Here is an 18,605-nt window from a genome sequence, read left to right on the forward strand (position 1 = left end):
TTTTTCCCATCTCGTGACTTTTTCTCCTAGGTCTGCCCATTATATGTTTCTGTCCTTGGTTAAGCTAACATGTGGTAATCGATTAGATTTATAGAGTGTAAAGAACTCCTGGGGCAATGAACAGCTGGCTACACTGTTCCCTCCTGTGTCCCTGTACAAATTATGTAATATCAATCTGTTTGCACGATTTCTAAACAATTTTTCCTCACATTCCTTATCAATAATACAGGGTACAGTGCAACAAGTGTTGCTTATCATTGTCAAGGGAGGGGAACTTACTGATGGCTACATTCATCAATTCTTTAGTCACAGTCCCTGGACCAGTCGTAACCAAGTCCTGGCTGTGCCAATAAAACATTTCACCCTCCAATTGCACTGCATAGGTATCAATTTGTCACTGTGCTTCCATACCCTGCATGGTTGGGACTACTGCTATACCAAATAGCTGCATAAGGTCTCTGCCCAAGAGGTTTACTGGGCATTTTGCAGAAGCAACAATTTTGCTTTTCTGAGTCAATCCTGAAACAGGATCAGTTATTGCAATGTTACGGGAGAGGGGCTCCCGGTACAGCTGTCCATTAGCTGCTTTTACTAGTATGTAATCAGGTGACTCTGAGTTTTCTGGCAGTTTGGAGGGATGTATCAGGGTTCGTGATGCCCCTGAGTCACACAAGAATTTGACTTCCCTCCCTTCTACCAAGAGTGTAACTTCTGGTTTTGTGTCCGCTAAATAGAGCTCCAGGCTCAATAAAGCTAGGTCTAATATTTCATTTTCTTCACTGTCCATAACTTCCTGCACTTCCTCTATCTCTTCTGTCACATCCTCTACTCCTTCTATCACATTCTCATTTGTCCTTTCTCTGCTATCCCCTTCTAGTGATTCCTGACTATCATATAGTCAGTCCTCACCCTCCTTGTCTTCCGTGGTTGCCTTCTTGCTTTTCTTGCAATCCCTTGCCAAATGTCCCTTTTTACCGCATTTAAAACATTCTCCCCTTTTCTTTCGCCCTTCAAAGTCCTCTGATCACTGATCAGATTGTTTGTTTCCCTGGGCATTTTTCTTACCCTTTTCCCGGACTGTACTACATAAACTTCTGCTCCATCTTCTACAGAAAATACTTGAGCTTTCTTTTTCTTTTTGCTATTAAAATGCCTTTCGGCATGCCTAGCATATTCAAGTAATGACTGTAACCTGCTTGTATGATAATCTACCATGTGTTTTGTAATAAAACTGCTTATGGGTGCAACACTGCCTTTTAAAAATGCATTCTTTAATTGCTGTTCATATGGGGAATCTTGTGTCTGATCTTCAGGAACCTGCATTCCACAGTGGTTATTAAAACATTCCAATAATCCTTGCATAATATCGGTCAACAATTTCACCTTCTTGTTGGATACATTGATTAATGCAAGTCCAGTCTGCCCTAGGCTTCCATTTCTCAGAGATGCGGTCTGTAAGACCTTTTACTCTCTTGTCTAGTTCTGCGCTGCTATGTGGGAGGGGTCTGTGTGCAGCGTCACGGGGATTCCAGTTGCCACAAATCATGTGCCATTCTGGCCCCACAGTTTGTCTAACTACTTTTTCTACCTCTTCTCCGTTTAAATTATAACTTAGCCTCATTCCTTGTAAATCTTCTGAGAACTTTCTAAAATTAACTTTTGGATGGGGAATTCCCTAAGTGGCTTTCCGGATATCTTCCGGAGTCCAGAGTCTATACACTAGAATATTTGGGTCTTGACCGTCTTGTCCTGCCTGAGGATTAGGTACTTCTATGAGGGGGCATATTTGTTCTTCACTCATAGATTGTGAATTCCTAACTATTTGATATAACTCAATGTCTCCTTTTGAGTTACCTGCCCGTGTTTGAGACCTGGTCTCGATGGGATCTCTAATAAACGGTTTTGCTCTTGTAATGTCTCTATTTTCAGTGACAACAGGATATCGTGGGGGTGGACTAACCTGTTAATTTGCTTCGTATTCTGGTAAGGGAGGCAGAGGGACCAACGCTATTACTAAATTATTGTCCCCCTTATCTAAAAACATCGCTTTTGAATTATTATTTTTTTGTTCCCTACGGTTTACCTCCTCAATCCACCTGTGTGCCTGAGGAATTCCCAGTTGGCGTTGCTTTTTTACCTGACCTTTGGAATCGGTTTTGAGCTGTTTGACAAGTTTGACAAGCAAGGATTTTTCTAATTTACTGTCGAATTCATACTTATTAACCCATTTTGAATAGTATTTAATATTATCAGCTCGCTGCGACTGCATGTATTTTTGCGTCTTCTGTTAACGGCGGATTTTGGGGTCTTTTTGTGCAATTATTACTCATTTTGTTCTATGTTTTTTAATCATTATGTAACCTCTCTTATTTTTAAAGTGGTACCACGGATTTTGTTATCGTTTCTTCAGAATGACTGCCTACCTATTCTGTTTTCCCTGATCTATGACAAGACAGTACTCTTTTCTGTCCCTGACTTGTAAAAATACAGTCTTGACAAAAACAATACAAATCTAGTCCCTGATTTAAAACAGAAAAAAGTAGACTCACCTTACCTGAGTCTTCGTGATTCATCACCTGGTTCATGAAAACCCGTCCTTCAGTCACAGATCAGAAAGTGGCTGGCCTCTTTTGTACGACAATTCAGTTGGAGGGCTTTTCAAATAAGAAGAACCGATGTGGTTTCTTCCCCCTACGGTTTCAACCACCCGGCCCGTCTGATCCAAGGCGAAGTGAGGGGTTTCTGGTCCAAAGGACCAATCTGTCAAAGGAAAAAACTTCAAAGACTAATTCACGTAAGGTTCAGATATGGCATTTAATTACTTGCTGAAAGGAGACAAAAACATGCAAATACAGGATTTTGTCCAACTACTAACAGGAATTGTGCTCTTCTTATACTGTTCTACAAAACGTTGCTTTTTATAGTTGACGTAATTAAACACAACTTTCTGTATTGTTTTACAGCAGATGTTACTCAGATTCTCTGCTGACATGACTGGATTTATGAAAAACATTTGAGAAAAACAACCTGACCTTGGGGGCTTTTGCCCACTATAAGCTTCTATTGTGTAGTTCTAATACATCTGTTACATTTCAAGGTACTTTTCTAGCTTAGACACAAGTAAACGCTGATTGCAGTTCATATTTTCAAGCAGTCTTTGTTCTTATTATCAATAGCTTCTGCAGCTGTGTATTTTCTCACAGCATAAGCGGAACTCCTCGTCTAAATCTCATAACATTAATACAAGTGATACATCTATTTATTATTTTCCTGACACAAGCAGAAATTATCTGCTTCCCTGTAAATTTCCAGAGCGTAAGCAAAGATTATAACTGCGCATATTTCATGACAATACAAGATTGGAAAGCTTCTGCAGTTTATACAGATTTATGCAGTGTGAAATAGAATAAATGTGTTAACCCTTTTCAAACCTTAAATGCCCTAAGCATATTACTAATACATACACTAATACATATTTTTCTAACAGAGACCCTGGATTTTCCTAGTCAGGAGCCTCTGTGGTCTCTCCAATGGCTGCATGTGCTTGGCAAGGTATATGCTGAAGGGGGCATTGTACTTGATAATGGGTCCAATAAGGGAGGAATACAGGGATGTTATGACCTCCTTGTTCCTGGATGAAATACCCTTATTTATGAGGTGGGCCATGTAGAAAGCCTTCAACGGAGGCAATGTGGTGGTCAAAAGTCAGGTTGCTATCAACCTGGGTGTCCAAGTCCCACATGACTGATTGCATGCTTAGTACATTTGTTATTAATGTGATAATTAGTGGGATAGCATTTTCCCCAAAGGGGATAATGATGTATTTCTTGGCATTCACTTTCAGACCATGCTTCTGACACCAGTCATTAGTTTGGGTAAGGCCCTCTTGGAGGAAATTCACATCACTAGGGGAATTTTAAGACAGCTCCCAGCTTGCAGTCATCTGCAAGCTTGGTCAGCCACAGACCACTGGTTTTGACTTGCACCTCAGAAAATTATATCCCAAACAGTAGAGGCCCCAAGACCGATCCTTGGGGTGCACCTTTCATTACGGGTCTACTACTAGAGGTAGCTTCCCCTACTTTGACTGAATGGGTTCTATCAGTGAGCCATTTAGCTACCCATCTGGTAACATACGGGTTGATGCCTAACTGGGAGAGTTTATCTATTATGCCCAAGTGGAGAATAGTGTCAAAGGCTTTGGCTAGGTCAAGGTAGGCGGTTTGCACCATCCATAGCTTTGGTGATTGTTTTGAAGAAGTCAACCAAGTTTAACAGGCATGATCTCCCTTTGACAAAACCAACTGTATGGGGTCAAGCATTTGGAGGTTTCTAATGCCCTTGTTTATAAGGTCCATGATAATGCATTCCATAGCCTTGCATATCAGGCTAGTTAGGCTAATTGGCCTAGGTCAGTGAACGCTCCACCTTTGTGTAGAGGGCTGACAGTGGCTGCTCTCTATTCAGGGATGAAACCGGTGCTCAGACTTTGGTTGAATAGGGTGTCTAATGGAGCTGAGAGCTCATGCCTGAGTTCATGTAGGATACAGCCAGAGATGTTATCGGGTCCCATGGAGACTGTATTTTTTGGCTTTGAGAGGGCATTAAGGATCTGCTCCCTATTGATGAGGGGAGGGGAGGGGGGCAGGTGCTGGGGATATCCTGGTTTACTGATGGGGGGACAGGGGGTGAAGTTTTCACTAAACCTGTCTGCCAGCAAGTTGGCTATATTGATGGCATTTGTATATGTGGTGTTATTGACCACCAGTTCAGAACAGACTTGGGTGTTGCCTTTGAGATTGCAGACATATGTGAAGAAGGCCTTGTGACTGTCCTTGGTGGATGTGGCCAATTTGCACTCAAAGCTAGTCTTAGAGGATTTCACCAGTGACCTTATTTGCTTGTTTAGACAAAGGAGAGATTGCTTCCAACTTGGCACCTGCTCCTTCTTGGCCCTGGACAGCAATTTTTTTCCTTTCATTATAGAGTTTGTTTATTGCTGCTGTCCACCTGACAGGTTTACTCTTCCTTGAGGAAGATGATTTGGTCCTGTCAGGTATTGCTAAATCCATACAGTTATGCAGGAGCTCATATAGTTTTTTGGTGTAGGCTTGGACATTAGTGCTAGTTCCAACTGAAGGGGCGGTGGCCATGAAGCTGCTTATACCTACTCTGAGGAGATTGTAGGCAGATTTGGAAACGTTTTTTCATTTGACCCTGATGTGGTACAATACTGAGATATAGATAAGGTGATGCTGATGTGGTATAATGGTATATCATACTGAACTGGTATGGTATGGTATAACATATACATAATTGATAGAATTTCATATTTGCAGTGGTATAATATAATGAGCTGGTATAATATGATACTGCTGTGGTATGATACTGAGGTGTTATAATATAGAACTGAGGTTGTATCATATGATACCAAGATGTATAATATGGTACTGATGTGGTATAATAAGATAGAGAAGTAACATTATATGTTACAGAGCTGATATAATATGATACTGCTGTAGTAAATGAGGAACTGAGCTGGTATAATATGATACTGATGTGATACGATATTGAGGTGTATAATGTGGAACTGATGTGGTGTAATAATGTAGAGAAGTGGCAAAGATATGTAACTGAGGCAGTGTATTATGATATTGCTGTGGTAAATGTGGAACTGAGCTGGTATAATACTATACTAATGTTGTATAGTATGATACTGTGGTGATATAATATCCCATAATGTAATGCATAAAATGGAATTAAAAGAGGACAACTGCTGCTTGTGGTATTTGGTTGAAGGGACAGCTGTGTTGCATATCACATACAGTTACCAGAGAATGACAACTTAAAGGAGTAAAGTCTTAGAGAAGTGGGAAAAACTAGTGAGGGGTTTTATTTTTTTTAAGTTCATCAAAGTCGGTTATTTCTAAGGAAGGTGATCGGATGAAAATGCTTTCAGCAGTGTACCAAAGCCACACACAGCAGTCTTACAACAAGTAAGAGTAGACATTTTTAGGGAGTGTGAATCTAAGTGCATGTCTGAGAAGGAAAAGCAAATTGGCTAACCACAGAACAAGACACTTGAAATGGGAAAGCAAAAGGAATTTGAGGAAAAGTAGGTAACTTCTTAAAAGTGTAGCTGATGAGACTGGGACAGTATAGCGTATGTGCTGTGGAAGCATGCTAGGATGCAGGTCTACAATAATTCTGCATGGTACGGGGCAAATTTCATAAATACAGAGAAAGCCCCATATTTTTGGCATGATAATGGCTGAATTTAGAAGCAATAAACTTTAAACCAATAATGTCTGTGTGTGCTGAAGGCTGTAAACATCAAAACACTGTCACTGTAGCAATGTTACAATAGCTATGTAAGTTGAAATGTATACATCCATGGATATACATATATAATCATCTGTAAAAAAATCAGTGTAAAATGTTCTCTAGATCTGTAGTTCTCAAAGAACTTCGCATTATATTTCACTACCAGCAGAGGGCAGTAGGGGCAAATATACCTACTTTTATACATTCTATTGTTGCTTGCATTATGCATAGCAGCAAAAAGAGACCATCTGAATAAGTCCTTCCAAACACAGTTCAGCAGCTAAAACATATTAGTTTTATAGGCACATAGGGCTTCACTAACTATAAATATCCTGAACTTTCCACTTTCTTACAACTAGTAGATATTTTTATTGATTTTATGCTGCTCATTTTCTGAGCAAAGTTTACTGTTTGAACTCCTAGATGCTAAACACATTTTAATCTTGTATATCTGTGACCAGATCACAATGATGAAGTTGGTACTAGGACAGCTAACTATATGCACTCAGTGGTACTGCAAGAATGTTGTAAAAACAACAAAAAAATCAGGTCACAGGTCAAGTATAAACTAGCTAATGTTTAGATGCAATGTGTGCCAGGGTTATATTCCTTTGTAAAAGTGTAGCAGCTAACCTGCACTGCTCTGCATAGTCCGTGATAAGTGAGTTGGCAACTGGTTCGAAGCTTGCCAGTGACTTTATCAGATATACAGGGTTCATTTTGTTTGTGTGTGTGGGTGGGTAAATGAACAGATTTTGTGTGTGTGTGTGTGTGTGTGTGTGTGTGTGTGTGTGTGTGTGTGTGTGTGTGTGTGTGTCTCTGTGTCTGTGTGTGTGTGTCTGTGTGTCTGCTACAGTAGAATCATATTACACAATGTGTATGAAGAAGATAATGACTACGTCCTTATCAGCCTGCTAGGGCAAACATAACTCATAGTTCAAACTGGTAATGGCATGTTAAATGTATTCTAGGTAAGAAAGAAAAAAAAAAGAAATGTATTCTGTACCACTTCAAGCAAGTGCCGTGTTATCAAGTCTTTTGCAAGCCTTTTGACTTTCAGCTTGTGAATCCAAAGGAAAAGGCTTATATGTTTAGCAAAGTTTTTAATAAGTTTCAATCATAACCATTTTCTAAAGTTTTATTTTGATTTCTGACTCACGGTTCATGCAAGGGGGCAAACTTTTCAGATAACCAAAGCTGGAAATATTTTTACAGAAACTTGGGATTGGGTTTCATTTTATTATCAAAACAGAGTCTCACTATTTTAACATTTTGGTTTTTACTTTTGTTTTAGATTATATTAAGGTGTCTTATAGGCAGAATCATGGTCTACTGAAGCAGTTTAATGAAATGTATAAAGTATTTCTTGCCTAAAACTGCAGGACATTTGCCATGCTTCATGCTTTTATAGAACAAGACCAACAAAATACAGATTGTTAAGTGAGCACAGAGACAGAGCATAAAGTTCATATTATGTTCCTTTCTGCTGTTGGTTTGAAATATTTCAGATAATACTAAAGACAGAAAAACACCCAAAATGTTCTTCAGCTGTTCTTTCAGTACATAAAATGCAGTTTATCTGTGTACAATACAGTAAAATGCTTTTAATAAAGTTGAAATCAGTAAGCAAAATAAAAAGTATACGTGTGAACTCAAATTACTATTCTTCTGTTAATCTTTAAGTCACTTTATTACAATGTTGAAAGGCAGTTTGGATGTCAATGTAATTCCTGAGACATTTAGCTCGTTACATTTATTTCACATTGTGCCCTTATTTTATTTATAACCTTTATTCTGGACAGAAGTACATTATTGTAACAAAATGGTTTAGTTGTATCACAGTAAGAAAATAACAGAGCAGATAAATACCTTATATCAGAAGGCTGCTAGTTTTTATGCAGCAATTTTCAATAGTAAAAGAAAATGAAATGTGACATAGTATTTTAATGTGCGTTGGGCTCTTTAAGAACTGTTGTGAAGAGTGCCTAGTGAAGTGTGTAATTTATACATCATTTCTCTCTCTCTCTCTCTCTCTGTTTCTCTCTCTTTCAGTTTAGCTGTGGTTTGGATAGTAGCTTCCTGTAATTAATGCTTACAGAGTCGCTTAGAAAGCATGTGACTTATAACTCTAAAACAAAGCTCGTCTCAAAGCAAGTTAAGCATGCAGAGAAAGTTGTTAGACAAGAATGTTTTATGACAGCAGGAGGCTCCACACCAGGATGGCCGAGTGGTTAAGGCGTTGGACTTAAGATCCAATGGATGTATATCCGCGTGGGTTCGAACCCCACTTCTGGTAGTAATTTTGAAAGAAATGGTAAGTTAGGCTTATATAAAAATTACCCAGAAGCAGGCACTGCTAGTTTTCTGGCATATTTATGTATGATTTATGAATAACTGCACAGTCAGCCTTTTCACAGTTACAACAAGACTGGAGACGTTATCTTGGAAACAAATAGCTACTCTGTGTTTAGTAAGGCAGTACTAATGATTCTATGAAACGGTAGCATTCAGAAGGTGTTTAGCACCCTCATAGAATTGTTTTTCATCCCTTTCCACTTGTACAGGTTAATTTTCTGTGTTACGTAGTTGCATTCAAACTTTTTCAGCCATCTAACATTAGAAAGTGTCTAATTGTGTCTGCACAGAAGCAGAGGTTGGAAATGACAAGGATATTATTAGCCTTGTTTTGGAACAGCCAGAGACTCCACACCAGGATGACAGATTGGTTAAGGTGTTATGCTTAGGTTGTTGTCAGCTATTGTAGGTGATACGTAGCATACTTACTGTCGATGCTGAAAGAGCTGCAGGTTGTAGGCTTATTTCTTACAACAGGTACATGGTTTCATTTTGCCAACATTAACACTGCAGTGCAGCATGAGGTGACTCCCAGGTGTGCTGTCCTTCAAATGAGATATTAATAACTGAAACCCCATGTTAGTGAGGTGGTGGTAGCTCCAAAGGATGTAAAAGTTCGCACAGTACTTATCAAAAAGTAGAGATACTTAATTATTACCACAATTACTTATAAAATATTCATCAACATTTCACTGTTGACACATAAAATAATTTTTTCTTAACACAGTGGCATTTCCAGTACCCTGGGAAATATTTCTCCTGGCCAGTATGAACATCAATCACCTCTTTCTTCCCTGTAGATAAACAGTGTGCCTAGTGGGACTAACCTGGTCGACAAAACATAAGTAACAATAACAAATAATATAATAAATAACGAAGAAAAGAAATACAGATAAAACAGAGTAATACATTTTAGCTTCACTTAAGCACATACTTTATTTGCTTGCTGGTATTTGGCTGGTGCATATATAAAATGCATCAGTTTTGTTGTTTAGACAAATTGTTATGTTTGCTTGTTTGAAATGTAGCGTTGGGGCTTGAACACATGCATTTGCTTGTCAGATATACACGCTGTCATTTTTTCAATTGTCTCTTGACTGGGCTATGATTGTAATTGGATAAAGTTGGATTAGTCCCATTTTTCTGGTTAGCACATAATATATATACTGAGAAACTGACAATTAAATTACTCCAGCTGGCTTTGCTTTACACATTATCCATTTAAACATTTGTGGGAAGAGAAAGTATCACGTCATTAGCTCAGTTCAGAACCAGACACTTTCCTGTGTCTGTTCATGGTCACTTCTTTTCTTCAGATTTAACTGCTTGTGTTAGTCTGCTGGTACAAAAGTCCTATAACCCACTGCACCAATGATGTGCCACTGTTATTCATGAAGTGATGTAGAGAAGACAGCTAGAAAGACACATTTTTATCACTGACAGCAGGCTGTACATCAAAGAGTAAAGAACAAAATCACCGAGAGTCGGAGTCTAATAACATTTAATGGGTTGCCAACCTAAGGCAACAATAAGGTGCATGTTGGAACAAAGATCTGTGCACATTAGAGGACTGATGTAGTGCAGATCCTGCTATTACTGGCGGGACTAGTGAAGAGATCTTTCAGATTAGGTACTCTTTTATCATAAATGTGGGGCTGAAAAATCTGCATTATTTAATATGCTTTACAGGAAACTGGGTGTACTACATTATCTAATATTTATATTAATCCTTACTTCACAGCAGTACAGTTAGAAGACCGACAACATGAAAAATTAAGTTACTCATCCTATAAAACAAAAAGCATGCATTACTAAGAACAGGCATTTCCATGCATTGAGGTGCACCAGATGTGGAAATCAATTAGGTTACTAGAGGCTATTGGTGGGACTCCTTGGAGCCACCAAGATAACCACTAATAAGAAACATAGGAAAGGCTTTCTAGCAGATTATATACTATTATGGGAGGACATTAAGTAATTTGGGAAAGGATGCAGGCGTCCATAGCCCTGATACCTCTCCCTAAGGAACATTTTATCTCACATTTGGGACAGTTTTGGGTGGAATAAATCACCAAGGTAGTTTTGCAATGAAGTTTCAAAAGGATATAAATTAGTTAAGTGTTTATAAAACGATTTGCATGGTGCTTTATGAAATCAACTCTTGAATTTAATGTACTCATTTGCATACTCATTATAAAGGAGCACAGGAAATGGGAAACAATCACAAACTGGTCATGTGTTGTGTTGTTACAGAGGCGTAGTCATCGTCACTTTCATTGGCAGCCCTGTGACAGTACTTGTGTCTGTAAAGGCACCATTTTCTAAGGACTACAGTACTGACTTCATGCCCAGAGTTCACATCACACAAGACTATTGCGCTCATCCCTGCAACATATTCTCACATTTTTGGGGTTTAGAAAATAACTTACCTTGCAGCCATACTGTCCTTCCCTGTGGAAAGAGCTGGTTACATGTCTCAGCAATCATCTGTCACCAGAGAACCCTGACATTTTCAGAACGATACTGAACTAAAACATGCTGCCATTTTTTCATAACAGATCCAGCCTAAGATAATGTAGATGGAAATCCAAAACTAGTGAAATTTCTGGTACAGTTTGCAGGTGGAAATCCAAAACTAGTGAAATTTCTGGTACAGTTTGCAGGTAACATCCTTCTTCCCACTCTTAGACATTTCTGAAGGCATTCATGCCCCTGTAGAACAATCCTCATGTTTGCATTCTGAACAGTTTCATAACTATCATACAGCTGAATTAATAGTCCACTTAGAAGTTACTGTTTACTATACTTCATTTATTCTTGTAATTTACTGTTACTCATGGAGATTTTCTCGCTGGGCCTCTGCTGAAAAAGGACCAGTGTCCAGTCGGACTTTCCCGGTAAACAAATGTTAAATAAATAAATAAATTTATTCCAATATTTCAACACCACATTAACATTGCTTTTAATGTAACGTCAGTATTACATCAAGTTTCTTCTCTCCTGCTTCCTCAGTTTTCAATGGGAAAGAGGTGCCAGAGAACTCAGCAGTGCTACCAGGTCAATAAAAATGATGTTGCACTTATGATATATAATAGAATGAGCAAAATTTAAAACAAATGTTCTCTGCTATGTACCCTTCAAAATATTGCAGTTTTAATACGTCTAGTGACTGATATTGCCTTTGCGTCATGCCATCTGTACTGCAGTGTAAAATGAAACAAAACTAGGCAAAAAGACTCAAAACATTATGTGTGCAGTGCTAATAAAAAGAAAATAAAAACAAAATCACAGAGAATCGGAGTCTATTATTTTAATAGATTGTAAAGCACTTTTGTTTCCAAAAGTGAAATAACAAGAGACTTCTTCAGAAAAATAAAAATGTCCATCCATCACAAATATATAAGTGTCTTAGAAATATTTGTTTAGGAACTCAGAAAGAACCCCAAAACCTGTGGTAAGAGCTGCAGAAAAAAGAAACTTTTTCCAGAATGCACTATTTTGCAATTCAGAGACACATTAGCCTCAATGAGGAAAGACTTCATTATCAGCTAATTTGTATGTTTCTGAATCACCCTTAACTACAATGAATGCAAATCAGCACCTACATGCAATAGGTAATACGGGTGGCCCCCATTCACCCTGCCACACACACATTCAAGCATTCCTGCATACAGATATGTATACACACACACACATATCTACCCAATTCCCCAACTACCCTCCCACTGTGTCTTCCCAGGCAGATATGTACTCACACATGCATCCCTACAGACATACATGCATACACCCTCCAACACTACCTGTCTGCTAAACTCCCCAGTACTTATTTCTACCATGATGACTGAACATGTGCTTTTGGCAGTGTTTATTAAAATTAGTGCCTTTGAGCGGCCATGTTAATTTACAAGCAGTGACTTTCCATAGGCAGTTCACTTTAAAGCACATGACTAATTATCATATGCCTCTCCCCCAGAATGTCTCATTAGCAGATGGCATGGCCATTGAGACAGCCCACCATGGTGCTACACGTCTTCATGATGCAACATCTTAGCAGGGCTGTCAATCAATAAATTATTACTAAGAGGTGTACACACCTTGTATACACTTCACAGTGACCTTTCTGTATCAGCCCCAGTCATTAAATAAGTTGTCATAACACACCTTAAGCTAACTAAAAACAATCATTCCATAAGTCTGAAAATATTGCAGAGATCTGAATTTTAAAGCATATTTGATAGTTGTATTTTCACTGAGACTTGGGTGATGTCAAGGGTCAAGCTTCAATTGCCATATTAACTTCTTTTTCTCCAAAAGTGTTCCGTAAACTCCATCTCTTGTATTCACTTGAAGGTTTATCAATATTCGAACATAGAGACATTCTAAAGAAAAAAAAAAAAAAAAGATTAACGTGTGCTTAATAAGGCATTCTTATCATTCTGCGTGCAGATGGAGTAAAATGGTGATGCATTCAGGAACTCAATGTTCTACTTGTTTTCCTGACATAAAACAATTGCAGTCTAAAGAGCCCATAACACCATCCTACTTCTGTTACAATTGTAGAATTATTCAGTGGCAACTGTCTTGTCCACATGTGGACGTGAAAGGTAAGAAGCTTCATTACCAATCCTGTACTGTGAACATTCTTCTGAAGTCTCTTTGCTTTGGGTTGTTGGAGATGAAAGTGCATTCAGTCGGTTCCTGTTCTCAGTCTTTTCATTTTTATTTCTCTTTTCTGAATAAATCGCTGTTACAAGATTGTCCCACAAAGTCTAGGTAATGCAGGACCTCCATCTCTATGCATTTAACTGATGTGGTTTTCCAAACCTATCATTTATTTGATCAAGAAGAAGAATCTACATGTCAGCTGGTGACCGGTACAGTCATGCAGTACCACTCTGTCCCAGCAGCCACAATGATGCCACTCTGCCTTACACTTCACAGTAATCTTACTGTGGAAACCGAAACTCAGACAGACACACATGGACAGCCATGTTTAGAAATGCTCTGCTCTATAATTACATACCCTTACAGGACTAGGAGTGTTTTTACCATTCTTTTGGGACTGATGAACTCATTCTAAAACTGCTGATTTCATTTTGAAAAGCTATAACATTTATTTTATTAGGGTATATATTGAGATATAATTATGACCATCGCCTTTATCTTCATTCTCACCTATACTGAGATAAACAAACTGTATTGCACAAAGAAGAAACTTCTTAAACTGCCTTGAAGGCCAGAACTTGCCACACCATCAGAAATGTATCAATATCCTCACTAAGAAACTGAAAGCAACTATAAAGACCAGCAAAGTATCACACAAACTAGGACTGGCAAATGAAGCATATGATAACTACAAGTCCTTCTTCAGTTATGTGCAAAAACTAAGAATTAACACTCAGTACTACTCTAAACATTTCAATAACCTAAATGACCTTACAAATATACTGGCTTGCAAGTTTGAAGCATTGTGCCCTGAAAGCATCATCCCCTTTCAAACCATTACTAAGTAACTGCCCACACCTTGTTGTCATTAAGGAATATGTTCTTAAAATACTGTCAAAGACCAAGACCACTTCCTCCAGAGGGCTCAGACAATATCTTAGGTTGCCTAATAAACACTGTTAAATGCACACACCTCATACTGTTTAACCTAAGCCTTGCTACGGGTTATATCCCTGAATTTTGTTGCACTGTTATAGTAATGCCCCTCCATAAAGGTGGACTAATCCCAGACCAAAGATCTTTAGACCAATAAACCTTATTACCCTCAAGTCTAATGCCACAGAGCACATTGTCACTGACTGCATGAATCACAACATCAGTAATCTGATTAACCTTGACCCACTGCAGTATGGTCTTACAGAAGGCAGGTCCTACCTTCTGATTCTTGTCCATTTATTTGTGAAGGTCAGTCACACAGCTGTCACTGGTTACTACCTCAATCTGGCCAAGATATTTGATACCACGCCACGTGATGGGATTGTTTATAAGATGATCACCTTAAACATAAATCCATAAATGTTAAGATGAACAGACAACTGACTTAAGGATTGAATGCACACCATCTGAGTGGGTGATGCTCCTCAGACAGAGAGAAGGTGACAGGTGGGGGTCCCACAGGGATCTGTACTGGACTGTCTCTTGTTTGGCATCTATTTCTTGGACCTCCAAACTGATAACAGTGATATTTGGTTAAAGTTGGCTAATGACTGCAAGCTGGGTGTGGTTGTCATATCCCCTTTAGATATGTATACAGTCCCAAAAGTCCTAGCTAAATTCAATTCCTGGTGCATATGAAAAGGGCTAAAACTAAATGCTGAGAAATGTAGCTTCATCCAATTCAGGAAGCAGAAACACTTTGCATCCTACTCTATTGAACACATCCCATTACTATATGAATCAGTGACCAGAGATCTGGGCACTTGACTTGATAGCTCCCTCTCCTTTGTCCATCACGTGGCCGTTGTAGATGATGATAATAAGGCCCCCTACCTTTCACTTTCATCATTTCTAAACTAGGTGGAGTAATAGGTTTATCTTCCAGCACCTCCCCTTGTTCTGGAACAGTTGGCAACATGGCTGGGATTCAGGGTTCCTATTAAATGATTGAAGATGCATTCCTTCGAATGCATCTTGATCGAACTTGAAAGCACAAAAAGGCAAAATAGCAAAATGGCATATAAGAGAATTTTTTCACTGGGAAAGAAATCACTTGGCCACTTCCGTTACTTTGCCATTTTCGTGACTGTAGTGCAATCTCGGAGTTGGTATATTTAAGTAGGGGGATGTGAGGGGGCACAGCCCCCCACTTTATGTAATGTTTTAAATTTTTTTTTTTTTTTTTTTTTTTTGTGGAACAGTGATTTTTTTTTTTCCTTGGAAAAAATCTCTGTTCTAAGTGTTCAAGGTTGTAAGCTTTTGCTTACATGGGTTCGATAAATCATCATTCACTTTTTTAAGCGTTCGATGATTTATCATAGACCCGGGATTCATAGATATATACTGCATAGTGCAACACTTGTTTCTGAATCACAATCTGTGACTAAACTTATGCATTTGTTATTCATTCAAATGTAGGTCTTTGGGCAAGACCTCAGCTCCACATACATTCCTACATCTAGTCAGCTCCAGAGCTCAGACTGACAGAGTACTGAGTGTGAAGCGGCACACCTGGGTTTGAATAGTAGCCCAGGCTACTGCAGAGCCATCTTGAGGTGAAATCAACTGATTTGCTAATTCCAGGCTTCTTCATTTAGAAAGATAAAGGCTGTGGGTCTCCTTTATCTACAAGCAAATCACTTCCAAATTCAGCCTGCCATCATGTCCTTAGTTCGGGAAAAAATTATCTACAGTCTTAAGACTTTGGTGTCTGTAAGCTTTTCTAAACTTTTCTAAATGGGGATGCCCACTCTACTATTAGTCATAGTAAAGACTTTTCATGTTTTGCTATTTATACTGCCAACAATTGAAGACAGTTGTTTTAGAAGTGTAAAACAAACAAACAAATAAATAAATAATAAAATCTGTAGGATAAGGAAAATAGCAAGCCTACTAAACAAGACTCAGAAACTAAATAAAATGTTTTTCTAAAGGCTACTTTATAGAAAGATCACCCATAAACCTAGGGAGGTCCCGTCGTAAAGACATTAATAATTTTTATTTAGGTTAAAAAAAAAAATCTTATGGCATAACCACAGTCTTTTTGAAGACTCATAGAAATAGTCTTTATTAAGACTCTAGAGAAAAGATTAGTTGGTCATATAAAAGCCTGCATTAAGGCTCCAGAATGACCAGAAACTGTCCATGTCAGGTTTAAGAGGCAATGTTAAAATCTGTCTCAGTTACATAAGCAAACCGAGTTATAGGAACCCTCAAAGAAGAAGAAGATCTGAATAGCTCATCCTTTTTCAATACGTATTAGGACCCCCCACTAGCCTCATTACCAGATCCCTTATGCTGTTGTTTTGGAAAGATGGGGTTTCTTTTTGTTACTGCTGGGATGCCCTCTATTAGGGGCTGGAGAGCATGATAACCAGAATCAAGTGACAGGAGGGACTACAGATAATCTGGGGTTCCACACACTAGATGAAGGGTAGCTGTACATTGAACATCATTCTATTTTTACCTGCCTGGAAGCTCAGTAGGTAACACAGGGTCAACTTGTTCATGCTATATACCAGATTTCTGAAGCACACCAAAATGTAGGTGGACTTAGCTACAGATGTTCCAAAAAGAGGAAGTCAATTTCGCCATATCACCAATTCACCTAGAGCCAATTTTTACACTGTTGAGTGGCTAGCATTGATATAGCATACAGGTTGTGATCCATGTTCTGTTATTTATAGGATAGGACGCACTACAATTAATACCTAAAAATGGTATACATCGATAGGCACCACCTCCAGTCTGTGCTGATGCCCACAACTCCATTCAATTTGGGTTGAGTTTAAGGTAAAAACACACAGTGTGGTTTTGGGAGGAACCTCATAGACAGACACAGGAAGAGTATGCAAACTCTGCACAGGCACTGGATGACAAATTCAAACTTTGAACTTTATGCATAGGAAGTAAATACCTTAGCCATTATGCCAATCATGTCCCACTAATGCTGTGTCCTGTTTATGCCACGTGTGTCCTGGCAGGAAAGAGAGGAAATGTCAGAGTATATCCATGCTCTGTAGAACAGTTTTATAAGACTCCTTTAAGGGGTCAGCAGATGGCTCATGTGACATGACCTGTCAGTGGTATCTCCTGCATCCTGAAATGTCTTGGAAAGTTGGCTGCAAAGAGTGGGTGAGAACCTGAAAATGTTTTACATGCATCAAACTGAATTCCCCATGCACTGGAGCTTTGTCGTTTGTGGAAATAGAGTGAGTATGCCATTGAAACCAATGAGAACAGTGCTAAGTGCTTCTGCAGGGCTACTGAAAATGAAAGCTATTGCCAATAAATATGTCATAGAAGCAGAGTAAATCAGTAAAGAGTGTTTGTAAAGATACTGTGCCTTGCAAACTGCACCTAAAGAGCCCATGTCAGGTCCTTTTGAGTCTCTAAGAATTTCCCAATGGAGGTTAGGAAAGTGTACTTATTGATTATGCAGATTTATGGAGTTACTTGTTCATGACTGTGGTGGGTATACCTTGAAAAGGGTTGCACAAGCGCAGGGTGACAGAGATGACTCAAGTTCAGTAGGTTAAGGATGCTACATTCTTCTTACAGTTTAACAGGATATGTAAAAACTGACTGGGTATTCATTTTACATCTGCTGATCTGCTGTGCTTCATGAATCAGAATGGTATCCTTCATTCTTGAAATGCACTTGGGCACCTAGCTACTAATGGATGGCGGGGAGATGTGTGTAAACATTCAAAACAGGGATGAAAAAGCACATTCAAAACAGGGATAAAAAAAAACATTTTGCACCTCTATACACAGAGGAGTTTTTGGTTTGTTTTGTTTTTGCAAACCTTTTACAGATACTGTGGTCTCAATAAATCAATATTTGCAAGTGTTTCATCATGACCAATGTTTAGTGTATATATTTCTTATTGCTTCTGATAGTTTACATTAAAATACTGCTGGAAAAGGACCTAAATGAATTCTTGCTGTGACACAGCATACTAGTCCAACCACTTTTCAGGTGAGAGGAAGAACTACTAAAATTATATAAAAAACTGTGATCAGATGAGATCAAGAGTCATTTTAGGGCCACGGAAGTCTGAGCTGGTCCACGTGCCAATACCATGAACTCTAGCTATGAAGTCCTCTAACTGATATTGGCAAATCTGACCCTTCTTAGAATATTTACATTGTTTGACAGGACTAACACTTCTGAGGATCATCATTGATTGTATTTCGCAGAGATTTGCAGAACTCTTCAGTACCTTAACTTTTAAACTTGGGTTTACAAAAATATGCGAATT

At 38.7% G+C, this 18,605-nt stretch overlaps 1 non-coding gene across 1 annotated transcript; it reads left to right on the top strand.

Moving 5' to 3' along the window:
* Positions 1 to 8,537: 8,537 nt before the first annotated feature.
* Positions 8,538 to 8,620, top strand: TRNAL-UAA. The gene has a single exon. It is a non-coding gene; the product is annotated as a tRNA-Leu (tRNA).
* Positions 8,621 to 18,605: the final 9,985 nt, after the last annotated feature.

Source organism: Protopterus annectens, chromosome 1.part0 (assembly GCF_019279795.1).
Source record: "Protopterus annectens isolate FY-2018-M chromosome 1.part0, PAN1.0, whole genome shotgun sequence".
NCBI classification, from domain to species: Eukaryota; Metazoa; Chordata; order Ceratodontiformes; family Protopteridae; genus Protopterus; species Protopterus annectens.